This window comes from Fundulus heteroclitus, chromosome 11, assembly GCF_011125445.2.
Source record: "Fundulus heteroclitus isolate FHET01 chromosome 11, MU-UCD_Fhet_4.1, whole genome shotgun sequence".
NCBI classification, from domain to species: Eukaryota; Metazoa; Chordata; class Actinopteri; order Cyprinodontiformes; family Fundulidae; genus Fundulus; species Fundulus heteroclitus.
In genome coordinates, this window is record NC_046371.1 from 38062836 (window position 1) to 38086340 (window position 23505).

At 39.2% G+C, this 23505-nt stretch overlaps 1 protein-coding gene across 4 annotated transcripts in view; it reads left to right on the top strand.

The window, feature by feature from the left end:
* Positions 1–23505, top strand: part of pknox2 (pbx/knotted 1 homeobox 2) — a 176174-nt gene that overhangs the window by 42419 nt on the left and 110250 nt on the right. Inside the window, exons 1-2 of one of the 4 annotated variants that reach the window (XM_036143489.1) lie at positions 20102–20591; positions 21170–21186. The exons of 1 other annotated variant lie outside the window; for it this stretch is intronic. The gene's annotated coding sequence lies outside the window, so the exon portion shown is untranslated. Of the gene's footprint in view, positions 1–20101; positions 20592–21169; positions 21187–23505 lie in introns of those variants that run through there. 2 more of the 4 variants (XM_036143487.1, XM_036143490.1) reach the window with 2 other exon arrangements.

Genomic DNA, 23505 nt, shown 5'->3' on the forward strand with positions numbered 1-23505 from the left:
ATAATACCCCCCCCCTTTAATTCCTGCAGTGAAGGTCCTAATAACCCTGCTGGTATATTTGTGCCGTCTCCCTGCTGGCACGGCCTCAGCATTGCTGTGGTGTCAGTGTGGTGTAAATGGGAGTTGGAAATGTGATAGTACTGATCAGGGATCAAATTTGTTTGTTTGACTTAAACGAAAAAACAGGTTTGTGTGTCTGTGGTGTGGGGGGGGGGGGGGGGGGGGGGGGGGTTAGTTGGCCAGACTTTATGCAAAATCATCCGCTCACTATACGTGATTAGATCCCCAGATGTGATTTCTCAGCCTTTCCGCCCAGTGGTCAGTGACAGGAAGGCCGGGTGGTTTCCCAAACTTTACTGACTCAGACTGAGAGGTCAGCTTAGTAAGATCCATGATGCATTGCTCTGTTTCTCCTCTGTTGCATTTACTGATACTTGACATAAACCAGTTAAACACAGTCCCTGTTTCTTTGTCCTGCATTTTAATTAAACGACTGTTCTCTTGCTGTTATGTCATCTGTCCTCATCCCAGAAGTCTAGGCCTGCAAAAGTTCTATTAATAGTATTTTGTTTGTACGGCGGTGAAATTTCTCTTTGGCCACATCGGTTCACATTACACATAACGAAAGGCAGAAACTGACAAACAAACAGGGTTACAGTGTTTTATTTATTTATTTTAGCATATGTCTTTATATTCTTTTACGGTTACATTTTTAAACTATGCCTTTTTTAAACTATAACGTGGCAGTAGAGAACCACTAAGCTAGGTCATGGCAGAAGAATGCCGAAGCTACAAGCAAATAAGTCAAAGTGTTGGGTTGTTCATTACACCGTCCCCTCAGCGTCTTACCAAACGGCCCAGAAGGGTGGAGTGGGGTGCTCCGTGACCTGGAGGGGGGGGGGGGGGGGGGGGGGTGTGAAGTGCCTCCTTTGCATTTAGAGAGAGGCTCTCAGACACACCTCAGAACGGGGCAACAACAATGAGGAATTCAGATCAAAGTGTTGCAGTTCCACTTTCTATAGACTACAACTGAAGGATTTCAATGTGAAAAGGCAGACATTAAAAAGCCTAACACGTCTCCTTTAGCATTCCACATAAAATGCTTTTCTGTAATGAATTAAGCAAAATTCCTGGCTTAAAGTGTCAGCCCGGATCAGTACATTTAAAAATATAATTTGATCCAATTGTTCTGCTGTCCAGGGTTACAGTTGCATCACTAGATGTAACAGTTGTAGTGATCTGATGAGTACATTTTATTTTCCAAGCAGTGTTTGACTGTTCTTGCTAAATGCTGGGGTGGATATATGTCCCAAGACACCAGGGAACATTTGACACATTTTATTATGACTATTATTAGTATCACAAACAATAAAATTCTATGCCGTGTTGTTTTCGTCAACGATGACGATGACAAAATGATTTCGTTGACGCCCCAGCAGTCTTTTATTCAGAATGATGAGGAAAACATGACGAGTCGTGGGTGTGAGACTAGACGAAAACATTGGTGGATGGTTTGTCGGACGTTTAAAATGCATCACATACATTTCTGCCGATTGTGCCGTAATTCTGTTCAATCGTTACAAGACAACGTCCTGGTTGGTCACTGCCCACCACCTGCCGCGCAGCAGATAGATAAGATAAATGCCTTCAGTTTATCAGGAGGGAACAGGAGAATGATGGATTAACAGTCCCCGCTGTTACAAGTTCCTTAAATGACCCTTAAAAGTGCGCACCTAAATTACATGTAACGTCATTTTCCTGAATTCAAGCACCAGGCAGCATGCCCGTTTATAAGAACGAAACTTCTAAACAGAATAAGACTGGATCAGGTTAGCAGAACTGTTTTCTGATCCAGCTGCAGCCATGACTGGTTCTGAATAAAGGATTTATCCCGTCCTGTGCAGTGCCGGCCCGAGCCTTTTGGGGGCCCTGAGCAGAATTTGATTTGGGGGCCCCCTCCCACCACGCAGAATAACCTATGCTAGAAGATTATTGACACAAATGTCACGCTATCATGTTATAGCGAATATTATAAACAAATACAGTGAGGTTATGTATTAATACAAAATAAATAAAAAGACTTAAAATACTCCACTCTTTTATCAAAACTTCTGAATACAAACTGTCACTAAAAAAAAACTATTTGTTAGGTATATGACTAAATGTGACTAAACCTAACAATAATCTTCGTCCTGAAGGACTAAAACTAAGATGGCGCCAAAAACATCACTGACTCTATGCCATATTTCCCATCTCAATATGATATAGGTCATATCTCATATGATCAGATAAAAACTAGGTAGGTGTCCAGGGTGTACCCACCTTTCACCTACAGGCTAATGCCATGTGGCCTTTTACAGGATAGGATTGTGTTGTCTTGTTTCTCTGCTTTGCTGTGGTTAAGATGAGGGGGGGTGGGGTGGCGGCGGGGGGGGGGGGGGGGGGGGGGGTGGTGAATGTGACTTGAAAGTTTGGCAGCTTTTAACTTCTTGTAGAGTTGTGAGTTTGTTTTCTAACAGTGGTGCTGTGAAGGAATAATGTAACATGCCATATGCCGTCTTTAAAGCTTCCCCATGTGTTCCTGAATGGTTGCAAGTATGAGTGAGCAGGGACAACTTAGGTGAGAAGGTACTTGCAATTTCTTTTTTTTTCCTTTTGGAGTTTTGTTTCTGTAAAAAAAAAACAAGAAACTTTGGATAAACTAGCAAAGCCCCTCCTTTAAAACCCCCACAGTCAGTAGCATTTATTAGCTGCTAGACGAATGTGATGCAGATGGTAACGCAGGTTTAAGGACAACTATTCTCTGTCCCTGAGAGATGGACAGAAGGTACTTGCATTTAACCTACCTGCATACTGAGCTGAGGGGACTGTGAAATAGGTGGAGCTTCTGTAATGTGAGGATAGGCATTAGAAACACCTCAAAGAACACCTGACTGCCAGAAAACTCTGCAGGCTCAGCTCAGTCCAGGTGGAGAGAGCTGTGTACCATGACAGAAATAGCATTTAGCACAAACATGAGGCTGCTGTCTTTTACCAGGAGGGAAGAGGCAGGGGGGGGGGGGGCAGGGTTAGTTACTTGTGACGCTTCCAGGGAATTCCTTGCTGTCGTGTCTGCCAAGTCTATTGTGTTTTCTGCTTTTCATCGCTACCCTGACTGTTTCATGCTCTGACCATAAAAAAACGGTTTAAAACCAGAAAGCATTAACCTTTTAAAAGATGGGGTTCTGGTGGGAATGATGTGGAGACATGTGCTATTTCAAACACAATTAGATGAAGATTTCTTTATACTTCCAGAAAAGCCTGTTGTGGCTGAACTTATTGGTGCTCGGTTACACCAGGAAACATTCTGATAGAATCACGTAACCATTATATGGAAAAAACAAGAAAACTAAATGCGTATTAGCTGTTACACTTTGTTATTCAGGTCTTTATAAAATCTAATGCAGTCTGGAACTCAAAGAATGGACATTTCTAACCACTAAAACTAAATATTATGCACATTTAGCAGAAAACAATATATTACTGTAGGAGCTTTGATCAGGGGTGTCAAACTCCAGGAAGACAACTTTTAGATGTCTTCCTGATCTAACACACCTGAATCAAATGGCTGAAATAGCCCCTCAGTATGCAGTCAAATCCTCTCTGCAGAGTCCTGCTGATGTCCTGAATATTTGACCCAGGACTGTTGGACCAGGGAAACAAAAGTTGCAGGACACCAACCCTTAAGCACTGCAGTTTGACACCCCAAGCCTGGATGACGCTGTGTGCTTTCCTGCTGCTGTTCTTTAAATGGTTATAGTTAGATTGATGCAAAGCTAGTCTTTAAGTCTCTTACCCTAATCGATTTTTCCCAATAAATGCAAGAGCTACTTCATTTTACTCTAAGTTATATTCAGTCTAAATACAAGAATTTGTCATGAAAAGCAGAAAGGCACCAAGCGTTACTGTATTCATCCATCAGTCATGGTAAAGAACAAAGCTCAAAGACCTGATTAGTTTTTTTTCACATAAGATCAAAAAAGAAGTTTAGCAGAATTCAAGGTTCTTGCGCTTCCTTTTTTGGAAATCTTCTCATTGACAGGATAATTAATGCCCAGTGGACATTATATGTAAATAGCAGAGGCAAGAGGATAACACAAGCTTAGATATATTCTTTCAACAGGCCTCATTTAGACCCGCAATGTTTTGGAGAATCAGAACAAGTTGACTCTTGGGAATTTCTGACGGTTTCTTTAAAGTATTGAGCCGACATTCTCGACATCTAATATTAGACTCCTATTTCTTTTTTACTCATGTCTCTTCATGCTCACATATTGCATAGTGTGTATTTGGTTTTATAGGCCCAGTCATATCTTTAAGGAGAAATCTTTAAAATGTTTGCGTTTATCTCCAAAGCAGGATGTTGTAAAGCATGGTTAGACATAAAGGTTTGGTAATATGATACAGGGGTGGCACTAGGGGGTGCTATAGCTTCCCCTGGAAAAGTCATAGCACCCCCTCAGTACCCCAAGAAAATATTAGATAATTATTTTCTTTTTCATCTAAGTTAATATCATTTTACATATGGTTATTAAATCTTCCCCACAAACACATCCGATTTCACTATACAATCAACTATTATATACTGAATAAAAAAAACATCATGCAACAGGAACTGAACTCTGCATGTGTTCATTAAACAAATTCCCTCAAAAGAAACCCTTCTGGCGCACAGCCCTCGCCATACATTCAAGAGAGAGGAAAAACGGAGGCATAATAATGTTCTCTGAGCCCAAAAGAGCTAAAAGAGGACATAAACTGGAATACAACGGTAGCTGTGAACAGTCCTTCACTGCACAGATGAACGGAGGTCAGACTCCACAAGCTAGCATTAGCACATGTAACAGGGATCCTGATGCTGATGATTTAGCTGCAGAAAGAGAAGTAAAAAATACGTCAGATAAGATGAGCAGAGGCCAGACTGTTGGTCAGACGATGCTTCTGGGGAGAGGAGAGGCTGGAAGCACCGGACAAGTCCAGCAAAGATGAACCCAAGACCTGCTGGAGACTTTTTCAATTAAGCTGATCTCTTAATTCTAAACTAGGTCATTGTCAGTGACAGTCATCACCATTATTTTTAGATCAAGACTACTGTTTTCTAAATAATTATTAATATTTCACATTTTAACATTGTACTGTATGTGAAAAACCTGCTGTTATATTTCCATTATTCAAAGAACTAAAACTCTCATAAATTCCTGATGGAGTCAAACGTTCTCACTGTATGCCTCATGTTTTCTTTTTACTTTATCTTTCAGCCTCTACTATCTCCTATCCCTATCTATCCCTGTGTGTGATGGAAGGAGACACAGCTTGTTTTGGTTCTCCTCCAGTCAACTACACACGTTCAGGGCAGATTACCTTTTAAATTTCATACTTTCTGTATACAGCTCCTTACCTGATGGACAATTAAATATGATTAGATCTTTAAATATGTATGCAGAGACCCTGTGTATGGCTAGTCAATGTATTGAGTTTTTAAATATACTAACATATTTTCAGATTAAAGGTACATTTATAAGGTGGCATGGGTTTGTTGAGGTCAGGCCTAATTCTATATATGTTACAGAAGGAAACTGTAACCTGTAAGCTTATTAAAATCTTAAGTCTAAAACATCACTTTTTTGTATTTTTAAGGATTATTGGTTTTATATTTTTAGTTTTTGATGTTATTTTTCATGTCTATGTTAACACTATGGGCCTTAAAGTTAATAGAAGTGGCTTCATGACACTTTGATCTTGGCTCATGTGGATTTGATTTAGTATTGACTTTATTCTTTGTCATTTCTGTACAATGAAACTGTTGATTTATAGATGTATTTATAGATCTATATAAAAAGTATTACCCATCATATTTGTATCACATTAAGGGGAGTACCGGAACTTATTTGTTTATTTAAGGCGCTAATTGAAAGGCACGTTTAATGCAAAAAAGTATCATTTTTTTCTGCCTAAATGTCTATGGATGCGTCTGGTGAAAAATAATACAGTTAATTCATTGTTGCACTTCATGTTTGTGTTTGCTTTAATTGAGCAGCAGAATACCACAAATGAATATTTGGACTGTGGCTGTTGCAGATATCAAAGTTCTGGGTGCACATTTGCTTGTAGTTCCGTCTGTGTGTGTTGAGAAATGTGAAAATGAGTTATCCTTCATAACACCTGAATTACAATACTTAGCCCCCCCCCCCCCCCTCCCCCTTAGCACCTGCAGAAAAACATCTCTGGAGCTGCCACTGATGTCACAATATAAAACTGTTAAAATCCAAAGTACAGCTCCTTTATTCTGCACTGGTGAAAACAGACGGTCACATCATTCAGCAAATTAAATAGAATCCAAGCAATTTGCAAACTTCTGTAAAATGTGTTAATTTGTGGGTGGGACGTATAGAATTAAGGTTGTGGATGTTTTAACATCTCTTCGTTAGAACACCAACACACAGGCTATGTTTGAGACCAGATGCTTTGTTACAGTAATACAGTTTTTAGTCTCTCTTGTAAAAGCTGACTGGTTCACACTGTGGACCATGGTTGTTTCTGGAGCGCAGAGAGAAAGTGGAAGAACAGGCTTCAGGTTCCTGTTTTACAATGAGGCTGCTGGTAGAACTGTTAAGACTCAAATTATTTTTAATTCTCTGAATTCTCTTCTGAATCCCTCTGAATCTTCTTGTTTGACTCCTGTTTTACTTTGTGCTGGCAGGTTTTTACCTTCGTATTGCACCTGTGACCGTGCTGTACCTCCTGTATCCTCAGCTATCTTAGATCATTTTCAACCCATGCTTATATCTCAGATTTCACAGATAGTCTTAAAGCTGAGGGCTTCACGTTGCCCTGCAGGCGACAGTGTCCCACCCACATTTTGGAAGGATGTTTTCAATGTTGTAGGTCCCTAGATTTGAAATCGTTTTAATACCTCTCTCTTCTCAAGTTGTGTTTCGGATACATTTAAACATGCCATGGTCCAACTGCTTTTTATAAAGGGCAATCTTTTGGTTGATTTCTAAATTACCCTTTCTTTCTTAACTTTTAGAGAAGGTGGTTTTTATTCAGCTACAAGAGTACCTGCAGCTTCTATGAAAAGTTTCAGTCCGGTTTTAAGTCTTGTCACAGACCTGAAACTGTACTACTTTAGTGCCCGTATTCAAAAAATCCTAAAATAGCTCTGTGTTACGTCATTTTTGGAAAAATCTTATAATTCAAGGATTATTCACAAAGCATTTTAGGCCTTAAGAGAGCTCCTAAAGTGAAACATGTTAGAAGTAGACTTTTATTCAATAACCAGATCAGTGCAGTAGTCCATTCTAGTTTTTATCATCCGAGGTTTATGAGTAAAGCTGAAGATTATTTTCCTCATAATGTCCTAGAAAGTGTTATTCATATTTCTATTATTTCTAGACTGGTATATTCCCTTTATAATGGAATTGATCAGTGTCTTCTTCACTGTCTACACCTGGTCCAGAATTCAGCTGCCTGTCTTCTAACGGGGACAAGACAGCATGGCACCGCTTGGATGTTGTATTCCCTCCACTTGCTGCCTGTTTAGAATTTATAATTGTTTTTGAGATTTAGTTTTTAAATGTCTTAATGGTCTGGCACTTCATTATCTTAAAGAACTTTAACACCCACACATTTCAAGTAGATTTCAAAGATCGCTAGATCTAAAGCTTTTAGTTTTCCAAGGACTTGGCTTGTGACCAGGAGAGACAGAACCTTTTCAGCCGCAGGTCCTAACCTCTAGAACAGTCCCTCTTTATCGTGAGGTCTGCTGGATCTAGATGATTCTAAGTCTCTTTTAAAAACTCATCTTTTTCAGCGCGGTCCTAGAGCGTCCATACGTAGCTGTGTTCAGGTGTGCATAATTGTGGAGCAATGGCAGCCTTGGCTCTGCTGGAGGACATCGCCAATGGAAGAATGCCAAGGGAGGGTGTGTTCAGAGATCCTGATGACCTGCTGGTAAATAATGATGAGGGGCTTATAAGTCATTTCAGGATGCTAAGAGCATCATGGAGCACTGCATCTAACTGGTACCATCGTTATAGAGGTACACTAGGAGCCTTGTGTTGCTGGTCCAAGTGTATGAATCTAAAAAGTATTCACTAAGCTGGGTTTTCTTGCAGCTGGTGCATTTCAGAGAGAGCTGGCTAACATGTGTGGTGTGTCAGAATGAGCTCTCTGCTATGCCTACAGTGGCCTCATCTGTATGCTGCCCAGCTAAGTTCACCAACATGGTGGCGCAAATGTGACCAACAAATGTTGTGACATGTGTGCCTGGTGCAACACGAGTCTTTCATACTGCGGAATGGTACTGTTGGAAAGCGACTTCAAGTAGGGGCTGTTGGCTATAACTGGCTTCTAGGTAGGTTTATTGTTTTATGTGGTGTCCTGAATCTGCTTATAGGACTGCATTGATCCTGATATAGTGTCTATGGTAACGCGCTGCTTATAGAAATCTGGAAAATGCCAATGTCAGACCACTTTTTTCTTGTCGGCCACATATCTGCCTTCTACTCATGCCGTATTTACACTATTTGCCACCGTCTTCTACTCCATTTTGATTTTATTACTGATACCAGTGAAATTAATCCCAAATAAGGTTGTACTTCTTGCCTCCACCTCTGACGCTAACGCCTCTATTTCACATTCAGTGAATCTCCTCTTCCTTGCTTTACTGACCAGCGCCGTTGCCATGGTTATTTGGACGCAAATGGGTTTGAGCCCTCTGGGTATTTGTAGTGCTTTGCATATTCATTAGTAGGCGGGAAGGGGGCGGTTCAGGCAGCACATACAGGTGCTGTAAGAGTTCTGAAGGAAAAGTGTGCTGTAACATCTGTACACACACTTTCATAGATCAGATTTTTTTTCAACATCTCTCCATTCTGCTAACTTTCAGTATGAGATCTGTGCACCTTTGTGCTCATGGGGCAGATCATGTACCAAGACTACTGCCTAGCTCCTGAAACAGGGATTTATTGCTAGAACACTCCTACCTCTTGGATTGGGTTTGGGGTTAGTTGGTTGAAATATTCTAGAATTTATGAAATGAGATATAAATATAGGCTCAGGCCAAAAAGAGCATTTTCTGACTGGCTGGACTCCTACATGGTCTTTCTTATCTTGTATGTTTAGAGACAGACGTTGGTATTGATCTCAGCAATGGAGTTACTTCAAATAAAATACACAATTTTAAAGAGTTCTACCAATTTAAATCTAAAATGAAAGAGCTTAAGAATCCAGGTTAACAAGTACAAAACAACAATGACACACTGACTCAATATGTATGTAATAATGTCAGCATGCTGCTGGGCAACAAGCTTACATATTCATAAGCTTCCTGACCAACAGAGAGTTGAAAAGCACCTGAATGCACTCATTTTGAGATTGTTTTCATGTAAATATGGGATGAATAGGAAATATTTTAATGAGTCTTTTAGTATATCACACTTTAAGAACTCATAACCTTCCCTTTTTCTTTTTGCTGCATAGCAAAATCATGCTGTTTATATTTGTCCACCAAATGTCTGTGAATTGTTGATTCTGAAGTGGTCCCCACTAAAATTCAGCTAGATACCTCTTGCCTATTTTTTTCTGAGCCTTTTTGTAAGTGAGTAACCAAAAGGCTGAATTTTTGACAGAGCAATAGTATTGAAGTGTGTGTTCACATAATTATTTCACCACATAAAATCTTATGACTTACATTTCTTTTATTACATTTGGGAAGTTGGGTTGAAATCCAATAACATAGGCAGACATTGATAAATGTGTAATTCAGAAAATCCCCGCTGAGGTTTTGCTCTGTTGAAAAGTAATAGATATTGGGATGAGCAAACAGGATTACACTGACCTTTATATCAGTCGTGTAAGGCAGCCTTAAACCTGTGTTCTTACACAAACCGAGTTCAAACTAAGTAAACTAAAATAAAACTTGGGGGCAAAATAAACAATATAGAACATATACAATAATGTGTTTTTACTGTTAACCTCTGTTTAAACTTAAAAGGTAACCTATATTTCTATAACATATCACGGTTGTTGTGAATTATATTTGTGACTTTCTGATCAGAATTCTTCCAAGTAGACAAACAACATAATGGATCAAAGTATCAGCTTCACTGGTTGATTGGGACGATAACATGAGAAAGAGTAGAGCAACATGCTTAGCTGCTTCCTCAACTTTACTGTTGAGGATTGAGATAGAAATATAATTTAGTTTGCCCTTAATCCGGCTTTATCTATAACATTATGTCTCTGAAAATTTTCTGTCGTAGAATGCTGTCATGGATGGAAATACAAGGATGCTATTTACACTAACGGATCATTACCAATCATAAAACATCAGTTCAGTTTAAGGTTTGTGAAATAGCCACTGTTTGGCTGATCTGTTTTTTAACTCAAGGACCAGATTAGCAGGGATAGGTCCTTAGGTGTCTGCTTATCGAAGCAGATTAAAGTAAGAATGAATGTAATAGAACTACAGTTACTTGAAAAATACGGCCCCTTACACATGATTAGCTGTCAGTGTACACTGCTTTACTGCAACATGTACTATTTTAACAAAGCTTACAACCTCAGTAAATTCTGCGGTAACACTGGTAGGAATAAGGCCAGACTGTAGCTTTTTAAAACCTGTGTATACATTGACACTGGTAAGCAGCTCACACTCTACAAATGATTGGGATGATATCCAGCAAGTAGATCTTACTGACCACCACCTAACATGCCCTTACCAAACACCTTAAGTCTCATCTAAACGATCATTTTTTTTACATCATTAGCATCCGTTTGGGTGACCTAATCTGGAACCCTTTAAGTTGTTTTTTGTCCTCTTCCTAAATGCACTTGGGTTCATTAAAGAATCCATCTGTGCCAATGAGCACTGGAAGTTTCTTTCCGACACCTTCAGCCAAAGCCCAGACTGGAGGAAATTAACAGGACTTTTTGTCTTTGTTCAGTCTGAACTGAGTCATCATGGTGGAGGTATTTTTAGCTGTAGATTCCTGTCTGCCCCCCAGACAGCCCGCTTCATTGTTCATTAGAGAATATCATGTTCTGTGACAATAGGAGAAATAATCAATGTCAAGTATCAGACAAGTATCAGAGACACGAAGTTCGGGAAGCTCTTGTCCTGCTGAACCCTATGTGTGCCAGCGATGCTGGATGCTTCCTTTGATTTAGGATGTCTTCATGGTTTGTTGTCTACCACAGCTGCCTGGATCAACTGTGTGGTCATTAAATGCTGAACTTACACCCACTCTCATACTTTTGCAGCTCAGGTTACCCTTATGGGAGCGCCTGCATTCCCATCCTAAGTCCTAAACAATTCCCAAGAAAAGTTAAAAAAGGCCTAAGAAATAAAAGCAGCGTCAACCTAAGGGTTTTGCACATGGCTCCTAATACGTAAATCTCAAGGAGAGCTCAGTTTGGTCCTTTGTTCCTCTTGCAAAGTGACTATAGAAGTGTTACAGTGGCCAAGTGACCCGATATCCTGTTTTTGAGGCGAACCAAAATATTTCTGATTGTTTTACATCCTGTCGACCAGTGATCTGTGGCACATACAGCTGCCAGGCATTAAGACGTATTTAGCTGTTTTCTTTTAACTTCACCACTTAGGTCATGTTAAATGTAAAATGAGTTGCTTGCAGGCACAAGTGATTGTCTAGTCTAGATTGTCTAGAGTGTAAAATTATTGCATGTTTTAAAACAGCCTGACATTTTCATACAAAAATTATTAACCTTTTCTTTGTGTCTTTTTAAATCTTAGTACCATTTCTAATTTCCATTGTTTTACTGAAATGAAATTGTGGCATAATGTCACTTTTCCTATTAGCACAACGAGTCTGTGCATGCCAATTGATCCTGCAGTTGTCATGGCAACAGGAACCACTAAACCTGCGCAGCTGTTGTTATGGAAGCCCTTAAACAGCTGGGGGGCTATTGAAGCGCAGGAATTGTGGGAAACAGGTCTTTGGTTCTCCCTTTACACCTTGACCCCAAAACTCCTGACAAACTGAACCCAGACAAACCCAAGGTGTCCATCTGGAGGGAACTTTTTTCCTTATCAAATGTGCATTTATTCAGGAAGGTTTGGGCAGAAAGTTGAGAATATTCAGTCCTGTGGTTTTTAGGTGTGCAGTGAAACTGAACTAATCAAGGTTTCCTTATGGTTCTGAGCTTATGTCAGTGATCTGAGCAAATGTTTTACAAGCTGCAACAGTAAGATAATCATGTTGAGAAGATGCACATTTTACCAGAAAAGCAGTACCGTGCTTGGAGCTCATTTAGCCTTAACTTCACCTGAAGTTATGCAATTATACTTTCATTTTCATGTCTAACAATCTCCTTGTGAACCTTTACATATTTTGTCTTATAAGCAAACTTCAATCTGTGTCATATGGAGTTTATGTGACAGACAAAGTAGAGCATAATTGTGCAAGGCTTTCTTAATCTTTTATCCATTAAATCTTGAAAAATGTTGCATGTATGTTTTCCCCATCTCTCTTAATCTGATACCCCTGAATGAGATGTAGTACAGTCAGCTGCCTTCATGAGGTACTTAAGTTATAAACAGCATATACTTAGTCTAACCATACATACAGCTGTTTTTAGAGAACATTACAGAACAAAGAGTTCTCCCTGTGCATGTGTGGGTTCTCTCTGGGTACTCCGGCTTCCTCCCACAGTCCAAAAACGTGACTGTTAGGTTAATTGGCCTCTAAATTCTCCTTAGGTGTGAGTGTGTGCGTGAATGGGTGAATGGCTGTTGGGTGCACCCCGCCTCTCGCCTATTGACAGCTGGAGATAGACACCAGCATCCCTCATCACCCCAACAGGGATAAGCGTGTAAGAAAATGGATGGATGGAGTCTGTTAGACCCGCTACCACTAAGTTGGATTTGAAGAGCGAGATTAAGGAAGCCCTCCTGAACCATCTTTAGATCTTTCTTCTGTCCTAGGAGTCATCTGTTCTTTCCTGACTAACTGGTTCCTTAGGTGCTTACATTAATATAATCTGCTTTGTCACCAAGGACTTAAGAAGGCATTTGAGATTGTCGGATCACAGTTCTGGTGGTGCCCCCCCCCCCCCCTCTAAAAAGTCTGTATCACACACACACATTGTGTATTTGTGTGTGTGTGTGTGTGTGTGTGTGTGTGATCCATTTTCAAATGTTACCACAGATTCTCTGTTGAGTTGGATTTAGTTCTGGACTATTTAGAAGATATATTCTACTAGCTTTGACCTAAAATGTTCACTGTAACTGTGGCTCCATTTTTAGGGTTGATGTCCTGCTGAAAAAAGGCACAGGAGGTGAATCTTATTGTCAAAAGCTGGCTGTCCAATATCTGCACCTGAGTTTGAAGCATCAACCTCTAGAAAGAACTATTTTTTCAGGATTTGGGGTTTAAAGAACAGTCACAGTGGTAAAAAGCGGTTTAAGCTTAACAAAAGCCCTCTCAGCCTGATTTGTCCATGCAAACTTGATCTTGGTGGACAGAGAGTAGCAGAGATGGACCTGACTATTGTTTTTTATGAAAAACAATAAAAGTTAGCACAGCTCAAGGGCCTCTAGAGCTTCCTGTGATCAGATGGAGTAGGCCAATCCTGAACAGCAGAAATCCTGGCAGGATCCATGGTGATTTGGTTGGGTGTATTGCTGAATCCTAAAAAGAAGTTTTGGTCTGGTGAAAATCACATTTCCATGAGTGCCTACTGATTCCAACGACTATCTGGGGCGATTGTGTGGTAATTAGTAATTTGTGACAGATCTTCCACCCTGGTTTAAGGACAATCCTCTGACCGCCTCTATGTCAGGAAGAACTGGATCAAATGTTTGAATCAGTTCTTTCGAGAATTCTCAGTACGAGTCACAAAGTGGAGAACGTTGATGCCACTCGGCCGTGGGAAAAGAAGAGGGTTGTAGCTCACAATTGATTTCACATTGGATGAGAAATGAATGGCATTGATCTATATTACCTTTAAATACCTAAGGAGGAATAAGCAGAGGTTTATGAAAAGCAAAACCTGGGGCTGAAAAGGAGGCACAACTCATCGTCCTGATTGGCCTGATAAGTCAAACTAACAGCTTGGGTGCCAGTGGATGCATTGAAACCTCAAGGAGCAATAAGCAAAATTTCTAAAATTATTTTAGATTAAAAAAGAAAAAAAAAAAAGGCGAAGAATTAAAAAGGTAATATTTCAAATGGAATATGGTCTGACGTTACACCACATCTTTCTGTGTTGTTCTCCAGTCTCTTGTTTACATAGCTGGGCCGGCCACGTGTAAATGTACATGCATGTGAACAGCTGCCACTCAGAGCTTAGCTCCTCCTTGCTCTAAAATACCATCGGCATAGCAGCGGAGCATTGGAGCAACATGGAGGAGAGCACCCCCAGCAGATGAAAATGTTCTCTTGCTAACAGCATTTTAAAGTTATGAGTTACATACTTCTTCACTAGAAATGTTCCTCCGAAACGTTTAACTGTATTTTTATCCTTTGCAAATATGTGGATAGGAGGAAAGGGTGAGAAGGAAAAGGAGGGGCCGGGTGGCAGCTTGTTTTGGTCTACAGACAGTGCTCAAGCACCACCTAGTGGTGAAATATTGCTTATTGCTCCTTTAAAGCAAATTAATGATCTACATGATTAAAGAATTTCAACCAGCAATAGACTTTTCCACACCAGATCGCCACTGCTGCGATAACGATGGGTCCATTTTGGCCAGATTATTCTGTAATGCAACTGACAGAGGATCTAGTAATTTAGCCTTATGGGGTAAGTGATTTAAACAATTTACTAAAACAATTCACTGGTGGTGAACAAGAAATCTACTGTAAGCTCTGACAGGAAACAACTGCAAGAAGAGGACACATGTTAACGGCTGTGAATGAATCAACAAGCAATGTAAGATTCAGGAGAAAAGCCTCTAACTTTCCCAGAGTCTGGGAGGGGGCATTGGCCCTGATGAGCTGTTTCTACAGCCAAGTAACAGAAGCCGATCAGGAGTCTGACAGGGACAAGACGAGACAGGGAAATCCAAGGATGAGAACAAAGTCCAGATCTTCATTTCATCTGACAATAATAGTTTTTTTTTTTTTTTGCCAGGGCATTTGACCCGTCCATGTGGGTGGTCCAACGGGAGAATAATCCCAAACAAATATCTAACTGGTTTTGGAGTGGCACCTGTGTGTGAGTAAACTAGAGTATTTAAATGAAGCGTTTATGTTAAGAAAGCATGAAATATCTAGACTCAGTCAGTGTCACCCTAGGGTCTTGGTCATGGTTTTTAAAAGTGTTTGCTTTTGCTGGAATGTAGCAACCTTTAACCAAATATCTGTTGGGGTTTATTTTTAGGCTCGTATGTTATAATTTTGTAATGTGTGGATTATAGGAAATCCATCATGAAGTTAAATTTGTGCTCCCAATTATTGTGCTTAAAATTCCTTAAAATTATTTATGGTACACTACCAAAAAAGAATGGTTGAAATGAATCATTAAAAGCCCTGAATTAGTATGACATTCATGCCCATAATGAGTGGATGTAAACATCTGACCAGCACTGTACGAACCAATGTCCACGTTTGTGGAGGCAGTGTGAGCCATGAGGGGCTGATTCAGGAATGCTAATGTTTCCTCTGTGTCTTTTATAAGGAAGGCAGTGATTAAACCTCCAGCCCCCTGGGTGGAGCCCCTCACTGCTCTGGCTCCTGCTCTGATTTACTTTGACATGACATGGGCAGGAAGGTCAACTGTGTCCCTAAAGGGTCATATGTGTGTGTGTGTGTGTGTGTGTGTGTGTGTGTGTGTGTGTGTGTGTGTCAGGTTTCAGTAGACAGAGACGCTTCAGTAGGATCTCAGACAGCGGTTGGAGGGACGGCAGAGGGAGTGAGGGTCTTTGGAGCTTAGGGAGGACTATGGAAAGGATTTCCGCAGAGAGTAAAATGTTTTCTTTGTGGTTGAAAGAAACCTTAGAAATTCTTTTGCACAGCTCTGCTCTGGTTTGATTGGACAGGTTTTCAAAGACAGCATATTAGGGACTTCTTTATGGCAGCAAGACTTTGAATATGCGCTACAGTCACTGTCATGAACTATTATCTTTAACTATTAACTTTAGCTATTTTGAATCTTAAATCCTGAACAATTCAGAATAAGGCAAGTGGAAATCAAGTTCCCAGTTCTACAGTTGGGTGTTTCCTCTTGCTATCTCTATATTGATTGCTTCCATTAATTCATTGTTAAACACAATTCTACTTGATTATTTTTTAACTTAATGAGGTATATATTGCATCAATAAATAAAAGCACTTCCAGTTTCAAACAGATTTTATTGATATTGTGAGCCGTTCCATGGACTTTCTTAGACATTTTACTTAGAATTAAAAAATAATAATCCTTATGAAAATGAAATATAATAAAACATATTTACTCTTGCTCCCACCTTGAGATAGATTAATAACCCTAACTCAAAAATGTCTATTTTTGTGCCTTCTTCTGGTCACATCTAGCTACCACACACACAGTGGTCCCTGCTGAGATGTGCAGGAATTGCTTAAATACCATCCCTTCAGAGGCTCCTTCCTAGCAGATTGTAGGAGGTGGCAGCCTGCTGTGAGGCCACACTCCCACTGTTCAAGTGGAGCTTTAAGCGAAAGATCAGGTGTCTGACCTTGAATGCTTGATTGAACTTAAATCTTTTACATGTGCGCCGTGTGGCTCAAATGTGGCCAGTCAGTCAGCTGCTCAGTGGAATTATGTCCGACTGACAAATTTCATTTGACCAGTTATTAAAAAAGGTTTTGGATTAAATTAATTTGATTTACTCTGTTTAAATAAAAAGCCCCAAACATTTTCAGAGCTATGTCACGTGACATCATTTTCTTCATAGGTAGAAAGTTTTACTGCCCAGAGAAGATTTTAGTGTGCTTTGCTTTGACCTAAAAAAGGTGGCCAGATGTAGACCAATTAGAGTTTCTGATTAATGTAAAGCTTTAACCTAGCGCTGGACAATATAGAAAAAAAGCATATCAATACAATAAAAATAATATTGATCGATTTCGATAATTATCAACAAATTCAAAACACATTTTAAGCGCAGCCCTGGCCATTTAATACTGTTGCTTAGCAACCTGTTTTTAGATACAGAACACACAAACGCTTAATTCAAACTCAACCTTTTATTCAACAACTTTTTTACCAAAACTGTTTTTAAACTAAGCTCTCTGAACTCTTTAAAGGGGGTGGAGCTTGGTTCCTGGGTCTGCGTTTGTGATTGGTTGGGAGGATTTAATGACTGTAATATTAATCTACATGGCTAGAATGCGAAAGGAAGGAAAATTGTTATTCTATTAAACTTTTTATTGACCCTTTTTTCCCCATCATCGATATACATCTACCAAACTATATATTGTTATTGAGTTATTGTCCAGCCCTACTTTGACCTGCTGGTTAGGATCTTAGCTGTTTTGGATGTCTATATAAGATATACACTAAGATAAAATATAGGCAGAGTATGGAACATATTTCTGTGTTTTTGCCATAAATTGTCAATTATTTAACTTAGGGGCAGAGGTAATGGAGCATGACATGTATTTGTGTGTGTGTGTGTGTGTGTGTGTGTGTGTGTGTGTGTGTGTGTGTGTGTGTGTGTGTGTGTGTGTGTGTGTGTGTGTGTGTGTGTGATTGTATGTATAAGGGAGAAGTTGCTGTAAAACAGGCTGTGCTGTTACTTTAGAACAAAGACAAAATTATTATTGAGTTAACATTGTTAACTGTCCACAGTATCTTATCTTAGCAAGGTTGCCAACATTCCACTCACCATTTTTAATGACAGAGGTTGAAACCTCAGAAAGATAAAGTATGTTTGCAATGGTCCTTTCAGCCTTCCTGTTATCTGCTGATCTAAAAAATTGTTACATCAACTGTTCCAGCTGAACAGAAAACAGAAAGTGCATGACATTCAGTACAGCAAGCAACATGCTCAGGCCTGGACATTCAAGCAGGTTCTGGAGGAAACCTTTATCTCCTACAATCTGCCAGAACCAGAACCAGAACCAGAACCAGACATGGAGAAGCAGCATTTAGTTCCTATGCTCCACAAATCTGGAACAAACTTCCAGAAAACTGTAAAAGTGCTGAAAGCCTGAGTTCCTTTATATCAAGATTAAAACACATTAGTTTATGATTTCCTTTGAATGTTATAGTTAAACTGTTTTACTGAAACATCACTAGTTTAACTTTTAGTCCTACTGTTTTTAATGTTCTATTTGTTTCCACATTTTATTCCTACTTGCTTTTATTCTGTTTTATTTTGCTATATTTTAATCATGAAAGCACTTTGCATTGTCTCTGTACTAAATTGTGCTATATAAATAAATTTGCCTTGCTTTGCCTTATCTTGTAAGAAACATGAAAGACCAACATTTCCAGATAATTTAGGTGAAGGAGAGGACTTCCGGGATAATGTCGTTTCGACAGATGATAGTAAATTGAATTTCTTGGACAGCCAGACAGAGGAAATTGGGGAATACCTTTGTGTAACAGGAACTACCTCAGCATCATACAATAAATTATTTCTATGTGAACACTTCTGAATAAGGAACTGAATATTTCATGCAGTGTCCTACTTTTTACACAGGACTGTACAGGTGGAAGACTCACACATTTTAACGTTTTTTTTTTCTGTTAGTGAAATGAATGATTGATTCAGTAATTTATTAGTCTTATTCATGATTGTTTTCTCTGCTTTCTGTGAACACACGTTTGCTTACAGTTGGATCACATGTTTAGTTGTGTTGTCTAAGGCTCACACAGATCTGCAGGCCTCAGCATTAACATATTCATTCTCATAGTAAATTACAATAATCATTTAAGGAGCAACAATATGAAAATGAATGTATTTATTCCCTTGTTTGGGTCTAAATTAAAATCTAAAATACAAAAAAACAAAACAAAAAGAAAACAAACACTCAAACCTAAACAGAATTAATCACCCTGGATTACAGATTCATTAACTCATCGTTTGTTAATTGTGGAGCCTTTCTTCAACTTGTGAAAACAGGGATTTTGGTGCATTGTGTTGTATGTAGACTATGTTCATAATATTGCATGAAAGCTTCAAAGCAGCAAATAGTATAATTTACTGAACTCATATTTCGATAAAAATATTTTTTTTGGCAAATTATAACAGCAACATGACAACCTAATTTAACTTGTTAATTTAACTTCTTCTTAACTTTATTGGAAACGTGGTCAGGGTGTGGTGTGGGTTAGAAAATACAGCTCCTCTAGATTATAACAGCCTATAATGGAGGTCTCTGGGTGCATGTAAAATTCCACAACACACGACAAACATCCATTCTTCATGTGTTTTAGCGAATGAAACACACCTTCAGCTGAAAACATCGATGCTCATGCATAGCAGTCATGCTGTGCTGCCTGCATAAAGCTTGCTACCAGATAATATAAATATATTGTTGCCACAATGTGTACACTGCACCTCAACATGGTTCTATACGACACATCAACACTAAACTGCACAGCGCTAGTTAGATTTCACTGGCATTTAATGGCAAAATGACTTTATGATAAAACTGTAACTACAGCAATGAGAACTAAGAAACAGATTGTGTCCTTCGCTGAAATGAGATATTTGTCTAAGCTTTACTAAGCAAGTTTACAATAATAGCACAGGTAAATCATCATTATACGATTCTTATTGCCTTAGCAACTTCTATTAATTACTATTTTTGTAAAAAAAAAATTAAAGAAAGTTTCTGCATTGAATAAGGTGTGAGAAACATTTTCAGATAGCCAGCCCTCGTCTTCATGTCTAAATTATGTCACTTTAAAAGATTAAATAATGTTGGTGAAAGGACTTAAGAGAAATTGACGACATACGTGCAGAGCAGGTCAAGAATGTGGAAGGAAGGCCTCTACAGACCAAACATCTGAAATCCCCTTCAGGTTTCTGTTCACGATGCCTTTCTTAGAAAGGCAGTGTGAGTTATATGGGTCTTAGTCTAATAATACAGTAAATACATAACACCTTTTCACTGGTTTCCTCATTTTATCCTTGGGTCTTGTTGAATTTACCAGATTATTGCTGAAAAGCTGCTACTAAAAGAAAAGAAGGACATTGGGGTCACTAAAAGACTGCATATGAAGTATTGAACTGTCATGTCATGAGTATTGAATTTTTAATCCTTGATGGCCTGAAAATCATGAAGTATGGAAAAAAAGAAAAACAAGACAGCAATAGTTACTTGGTATGTCCTGATGCCGAAGCTGACGCAGAAGCTGATTGGACATTTTCCACCTTTCATCCTCAAACATATGCACAGGATTGCCCCATAAACAGCATTGATCATGAATGTGAGAGGACACAACGTTTTACAAAGTCAATACTAATTATTTCCTCAGGTTCACATGGAACATGTCTTTCAACTCATCAGCTCGATTCACAGTTTCCTTGGATGTAGTTACCACTTCATAAACAGAGGAACCCTTTTGTGTTTTCACAGACTCTGACTGGAGATTTGGATGCTTGGAGTGGGCCAGCTAAATGTAAGTTATCTCTTGCTTTTTATCATGCAATCTTTACTTGTACACTTTACTGACAAAGCTGTGGGAAAGTACGCTCAGTTAGCTGGTACAAGAACACAGCTAGTTATTATGCTGCTAGAGTCCATTAAACAACAAAAATCTCCATCAATGAAGCTGATTTGTTGAAGTTGAGATCAAAGTGCTGTCAGTATGTCGCCGTTTTCTGTTGATATTGATTCAAACAGCAAACAGCACAGTATCAGCATCTTTGAATCAAGTTGGAAGGTGAGGGTGACGTCTTTCTACTGTTCTGCTTTTTCCTATCTTACCATGTATGTTGGTGTATTGGAAAAGGCGTTTTCCAATACTTTGATGGGCTTGATAGTCTGTGCGTATTGGGATCCAGGATTTGGGACTCTGCTGTGTCCAGACTTTGTGTATTACATGTGCGGTGACATCATTCTCTCGTTTTACTTTTTCTTCCTTGTATTTATGGACCAACTGACCATCCGGGCACCACGTTTTCCCCAAGTGGTCAAATAATTATGATATAAGATTAGCCAAACGAATCAGAAAGTAAGTTTGACTTTTATTTTCAGGTATCTGGCATGCTGAGGTGAGTAAAAGGTTTCCATAGTGTATGTAGCATAAGATTAACCAATGTTACTCTGTTGATAGGCCTGTGGTATGTATGACCGTGACAGCTGCCAAAAACATCCATGCCAGCCAGGCTTATCTGGTCAACTACTGCGTGTCAAATGCTGGAGAATTATTATTGACATGAATAATATCTTCCTACTGTTTTGTGTTGGCTATTATAAATAAGCTGTTCCTCTTTTAGTTGACAGTGATTGTTGTCATAAACATTATAAGAACATAGATGAAGAACGGGTCCTGTTGCATAATATGATATGACCCTCTGTCTGCATGCTTAAGTAAAAATGATGAGTTACTAGCAGCCAGGAAATCAAACTTTGCAATAGATCAGAACTAGCGCTGCAGAATCCATCCAAAGCAAATGAAAACTATTTTTATAATTTTCCTATGCCATGGTTAGAATAGATGCATAATAATGTTTCTTAGATTTAGAAAGAACTCAGACCTTCATGAATATGAACTGAATTCGTGTTCATTCACTTGCAGAGAATTCATTTGCCAACCCCTTAAAGATTTTATCTGCTTTCAGCCAGCAAACAGCTGCTGTACAAACACAGCTTTCTTTTATTTCTCAGACTGGTATTGACTGAGTTCTAGTTCAAGGCTTTACTGTTGTGTACTTTCCTAAAATATTTGTACATGATACAGTTGCTTTTAATCAGAACACAAAATCTTGCCTCCTTTAAGAGAATGTGTCGTTCAGCGTTTATTTTGTTGTTAGCGGTTTTTCCAGCTCTGCTCTGTTTGGCCAGTAGGCAGCCAGTTGAAAAAGTGCTAAATTATTGTCTTGGAGGATTTGAATTTTAATGTCTGTCCCTGTGGTTCAGACTGTATTAAGCCTTCAAATTTAAATGTCTTCTGGTCCCTCATGTTAGCAACTAATTGCAAATTGAAGGACTGGAAGCACACAATTTAAGCTCTGGCTAAATGATAAATAACCACTAAAGAAAATCAGGGATGGGCTGGTTCAGATTCTACATCCATGTTAGCAAAAAAGGAAATAAGAATTCAATGATTTTTTTAATTGTGTACCCCATGAATTAAATTAGAGAATAAAAAAGCAACAGCAATTGTTTTACAATGGGATAGCACTTTATCTGGAGACTCAGTGTCATTCTCAACATATAACTTGTGAGTTTTTCAAGGTCTCCAACTCTACATAATACAAGTAAACCAACACCTATTAGGAGTCATGTGCTCATAATGCAGAAGTTAGTTTGCTAATGTGTAAAGTTTATCCATTTAAATCACATTCACAAGAAAAGAGCAAAACTAATTAAGAACCAGACTTCAACATTTAGTTTTATAGAGCATGAGCTCTGTGTTATGTGAGCTTGATTAATTTGACTTTGTCTCAGCAAGTTGTTTCAAGCGCAGAGTGTTAGAGAAGTATTGGTAGAATCACTTCTTTTGACTCTTTACCTACTTTGTACCTCATGGTCTCATAAAACTGCCTCCATCATTCTTCTGAACTGGTTCCATCTACTCTACCCAGATAATCACAGCTTGTCTCCTTGTGCTATCAGCCCCTGAGTGTTCCCCGCTCTTCCTCTGCTTCTCCTCTCTCAGAATCTCCTTCATGATTCCCCGCCAAGGATTGTTTTACGCTTAATTTTGTTAGACTTAATGAGATTTTACTAATTAAATCTCCTCCTGGTTGGAGACCCCCACTTCCTCATTTCCTAACATAGCCCCCACCCCACCCCCACTTAAAATCACTCCAACCCTGGAGAGATTGCTCAGAAAGCTATTTTGCACAACTACCCCTTCCTATTTTCCTTTAATGGATAACAGCAACAGTGAGTGGTAAAATGAAAGGCCAGCGTGGCAGTGGGATTCCCAGGTTAGTGCCAAGATGCTCTTGGTTCTGATTGTTGCTGCTTTTCAGTTCTGATTCAGTTTGTAGAGAATAAAACAGAGAACATTATGACCACTGTATGTTTTACAAATCGTCTGGGAATACAATAGAGCTCTGGTCCCGCCGCTGCACTCTGTGTTTGTTGTAATGTTGTTCAGTGTGAGTGATAAATGTGCTGTAACTTCAGTCAGCCGATGTGTAACAGAGGTCAGATGTTTTAAAGCTAAATGTTCTTAGAATAAGTCCAGCATTAGCTGAAGGGCAGTGCTGAAAGAGAAGTGCTGAAGGGTGGGATCAAATCAGTTCCAGCAGTCAGGTCTTGGAGGCCGCTGCTTCCAGCAGCCGTTTGCTGGGCTATTGAGGACACTCCTGTGAGACTATTGTGGGAACTAGCCTCCTGTTTCCCCCTTTCAACCCTGG